This window comes from Lampetra planeri, chromosome 13, assembly GCF_965212315.1.
Source record: "Lampetra planeri chromosome 13, kcLamPlan1.2.h2, whole genome shotgun sequence".
Taxonomy (NCBI): Eukaryota; Metazoa; Chordata; class Hyperoartia; order Petromyzontiformes; family Petromyzontidae; genus Lampetra; species Lampetra planeri.
The window spans coordinates 8,554,402-8,559,445 of record NC_136119.1 but is presented as its reverse complement, the minus strand read 5'-3'; the positions used below and the strand labels follow the sequence as shown (position 1 = coordinate 8,559,445).

The window sequence follows — 5,044 nt, the reverse complement described above, 5'->3', positions numbered from 1 at the left end:
CCGTGCCACACATATGTTACGCTTCTCATTAAAGCATAAGCGCATTCGCGTCGTAAATTGCGAATGCCAAACTTTCACACGCATGGCACGCCATTACGTGTCGCATCTCTCTTGTGATTGAAAGCACCAACGGACGGAGCGCTTGTTCACAAAAAAACATACAAAAGGCATTAACCGTGCACGGTTTATGGTAAACATTTAAATTATCTTCCTCACTTCCGCGAAGCCTTGACTCTGCATAGCGGCGGCCTTTGTCGAAAAGGATTCGAGCGGTTGGCGGCGAAATATTCTTTAGAGGAAAATGATTATGCTTGCACGGCAGGACCGAACAAAAGCCGACAACAAACAAGCAAAACAAATGAATGCGACTTTCTGCGGGTGTGCGTGGGGGATGGTAAGCGGAGGGAAGGGAGGGAGGGAATGGGCACGTGGTCAGTGGAAAGATCCAAACACCCAAACAGTGTTAACGGTGCTTGTGGGCAGATAAAGAGATCAAAGGTCTTTAATGGACAGAGTGCGCTAACAGTCTCTATTGACCCCCAGGTAATGTCCGTGTTGGGAGCTGGTGGTGACATTGTGGCCAACCGCAACACTGCAGTTCCATTACACAACCCACATTCGCTGACGGTAATGCAATGTGTGCGGGTTTTCTTCTCCTCGCAATTGTCTTTGGCGTCCTGAGGCTACACTGTATGGACATGTTTCGTTGTGTCTATTGCCACAGATTTTGCCGGACAGTTATTTAATTCGGGGTTAAGACAATAGAATAAAAATGCCTTGCGTGGTCAAAGCCACCATTGAAATATTTATGGCAGAGGGTGTTTTTTTTGTTTGTTCATGCTCTCGTCCTCAAACTCCACGCCGCAGTTTGATACGTTTTAATATTCACCAACCTTCAATTGATCATTACCACGAAGCTATGAAAATGGAAAGGTATTTTAAATAATCAGCTGGAATTCTACAATGGCACATGACTCAAGTTAGGGAGCCATGCTTATCGATGACTTTAAAAAATGAAATTAAATGTTACTTTGAGACTTGTGTAAACTTAAAACAAAAACGGTTATAGCTTCACTTAAACGTTTACTCATTGGACAACATCAATTCTATGATCGGAATGTGTAACCTATCAAAGTATACAATTTCCACGGAAAGCAGTTTCCTAATGCAGTATTATCATACAGAATCAAAGGTGTATGTACGTTTTTTTTACTCAAATATCAACTTTGAGTGCGCTGTTGCAATTTATGGCTCCCATCAAAGCCACACATTGCTTAATCCCCGCAAGTAAATCCAACAATTGGATAGCATCCAAATGCTTCGCTCGTTGGTATGCAGTGGCCTAATCAAGCGGCCTCACACAATCGCCGATGAATGGAAGACGGTTGCAGGAAGATGAGAGACTTGGAAAAAGAGAATGTTGCTGTCAAGTTGAGCGACCTTTGGATACGTTTTTGTTGTTGTTATTTTATTGGCAGTCGTCCGCAGTACAAACACAAGCGCGGCAAAGCCACAACCCTTAACCGGACGTGAGCACGGGTCTGCGAAAAAAACCGTACGACAGTACGCGCAAAAAAAGTCGCCCGAGCGTGCCTGCCATTTCTGGCTCAACAGAGGCACCATTGCTTTCTCAAAAGTACCAGGGTGACACCACGTGTGAGAGTGCCCTGGGATATATGTGTCGCTAAACCCCACCACTGGATGGGACCTAAAGTGTTTGAATTGGGGAATGTTGGCAATTACCACTTGTTTTGACTTTTGACACAGCTTTTAACCCTGGCCACCCCGTTTCCTGTTCTACAGCCTCCTGCAGTCCATCCCACCTGATCCGCCCGCCACTTTGTTTATCTAATTCTGTCAGCCTTTCACAAAAACTACAAAATTCCCTTGTCCAAACATTTCTCTAGCATAATCAAACAATATAAATGCTACGTTGAAGTGTTTAAACCTTTCATCCATCACAAAACGTGGGTGATTTTTAAACTGCCAGCTAATTCAACACGTATTGAAAATATTATCTTTATAATTAGGGCCAATGTTTCCATGAGAATGTTCTTCAAGGTCCAAGAGATATAACCTAACACACAGTAGCGAAAGCTGTAGCTGTAAAACTAATGGGGTAACACACGTGGACATATATTCAAAGCAGTACTCAATTACATTTTTTTTACTCCCAGTGAATAAACACACTTTAATGTCGCCACACGAATACTGATACCACGATATACATAAACATCAATATACGTGATGTACTGCAGTCAGAATGGCCAGAATGCACACACCAATTTCAAGAGGGCAATGTGCTTTGGTGCAAAACTGTCAATAAATGGAAAGTTTCTACACTATGGGAACCTCATTTGCCAGTAAAAATATGATAATTGGTTCTTTACCCTTCTATCTGGCAACAAAACTGACACCTTTTTTTTTTACAAGGAGTCATGTTTGAATAGACCGCAATACCTGCAGTCATAATACAAACAAAAGAACATGACTCTGATAATGTTCTTTTGTTTGTATTATGACTGCAGGTATTGCAGTCTATTCAAACATGACTCCTTGTAAAAAAAGGTGTCAGTTTTGTTGCCAGATAGAAGGGTAAAGAACCAATTATCAAATGGAAAGTTGCCAACTTGCGTGTTTGGGAATGGCAATTTAAGCATTAACATTTGTGTCAGGTTTCATGCATCTTCATATTTTTACGAGCCACGGTTTGACCCAATCTCTGGCATCACGTTAACCTTTCTGTTATGACAAAATCAAGCATTCAAACTGACAGATTTTTTTAAAATATGAATTTTGTTGACATTTGTTGATATTGTGGTAAAATAATGAATGTGCATTAGACACGCACACATCCGTAATATGAAATAATTCTCAACGTAGAATTACAATATAAACGTTCAGAAAAAAACACACATCAGAATCAAAATATTTGTTAATACTGGAGGTATCTGATGAACTATAAAGCTCGTTTTCACAGATGTCCAGTCGGGGCGGGTAAAAACGTTAGAACAACCAACAATACAAAACAACATGATAGGAGGTACAAAAGCAGACAGGGTATATGCATTTTATTTCAAAGCAGGGTAGCATATTGTCAGACATGAAGCTAGGCACATGCTAAATTAAATAATTTATCCACATTAAAAGGTGCAGCCCTGCAATTGCATTCTCACACCACTGTTGTCAGAAGGTTCTCCATCAAATGTAGCTCTAGAAAGCCTCCTCGGAGGGTATTTTGGTCTACTTTTCCACAATGGACGGACATCTTGGAGGAATCTTCTTGGTTCTTTCGGTAAAGTCATTAGAAGGGAAATAATAAAATAATAAAAATAAAACATTATAAAAATAATTATCTTTTTTCTTTTGTCTTCCCGACAGACATGTTCTTCACCTGAGGACGGCTGCTTGCGTTGTGGCCGAAACGTCGTGAGAATAATTTTTATAACGTTTTATTTTTATTATTTTATTATTTCCCTTCTACGTGACTTTACCGAAATAACCAAGAAGATGAATCCCTGCAGTCACGAAAGCTTTAAATCGAAATCTTGGAGGAAGTTGGAGTACTCACACTTTTAGCTCACCACACGTGACCTGCCCATCGACTCATTGTGCTGCACTCGTTTATACTGCTCGTTTGGGTTAAGGTGGGGGATTTAAGAAACTTGCTAAACATTGCTTCAACTGTCACGCCAGGAGATTCATTAAAAATATAAGCGACCTCTGGATTGCAAGTCCCTTGTGATGACCATCACACAATTGCAGCGTCCCCATTCCGCGTAAGATTTATAAATGCAATCATCTATCATCGTCCAATTAATTATTGTTCTTGATATGTTGTCATTTGAACAAAATGTCAATGCATTAGTTAATATCTAGACTAGTTAGAAAAATGTGTATTTTTGTCTTTCTTATAATTTAAATTCTTAAACAATTATGTGTTATTGGGGTATAGGCAAATGTGGTATAATTTGAACCAGACTGCCCATCATTATGTTAGAGTTTAATACAATAACATTAGAAATAGAAATACTTGTCTGAGAGTGCATAGAGTTAAGTAAATTCTAAGATAACAAAGGAGATGTTTGTGACCCCTGGCCCTACAAAGTTAAGCCAATCAGCGGATTAACATTTCTTTATCATTAACTCCTTGATTCAATTAGCACTGACTACATTTGTCATTCAGACGCTGTCTCCCCGACAGACCTGGTCTTCACCTGAGGACGGCTGCTTGCGTTGTGGCCGAAACGTCGTGAGAATTATTTTATCATGTTTTATTTTTATTATTTTATTATTTCCCTTCTACGTGACTTTACCGAAAGAACCAAGAAGATACATTTGTTATGTATACACTAGAGAGAGAAAAAAACATCCGAGAAATGCCAATTAAACAGAGAAGCAGAGAAAACAAATGCAGATATTAACAAAACATTAAGGAACATTACACAACTATAGAAATACGTTACAGACATGCGTTTATATCACATCTGTCCCTCTATTTAAGGAACGAAACAGGATGATTTCTTCACAAATCTGGCAGTCCGCCTGATGATGCTAGTTGTAATTACTGGCAAAATGTCATACTCTGATTTTAAATGTTGTGGATTTGCTCTCAAACGCACTGGTGTGCTGTACTAGTAACGAATTGGCACGTTCTGTTTACGTGACAAACCTTACTAGTTGGCTGTGTCGGGTGGTGGCGGGTTTAACGACACATTTATATTTACGTAATATAACCCAAAAAAACGTATATAATGGATGAAATTGGTCGAAAAAGCATACGTGTTAAACTGACTTTCATGCTCATAAATATTGTCACGTATAGTTTTGATTAAATGAACTGGTCATTGTTTTAGTGTCCTCAGCCGGCCAACAATTGGCCGGATTTTAAATCACAGGACAAATAAACACGCTATTTTACAAAACATCCCTGCAATACACAATTTAACTTAACTTCACTTGAACAAATATGGGCACGCACAAGAAGTGCATACGGTGGAGACATGCATGCTTGCACAAACGTCCGCTCGCTCTCTCGCCCCCC

The 5,044-nt window shown here is 39.6% G+C and overlaps 1 long non-coding RNA gene across 1 annotated transcript; it reads left to right on the top strand.

Moving 5' to 3' along the window:
* The first annotated feature begins 542 nt into the window (after positions 1-542).
* On the top strand, positions 543-3,721 carry LOC144722035 (uncharacterized). Its single transcript, XR_013586008.1, has 2 exons — positions 543-627; positions 3,382-3,721. It is a non-coding gene; the product is annotated as an uncharacterized LOC144722035 (long non-coding RNA).
* The last annotated feature ends 1,323 nt before the right edge of the window (positions 3,722-5,044 follow it).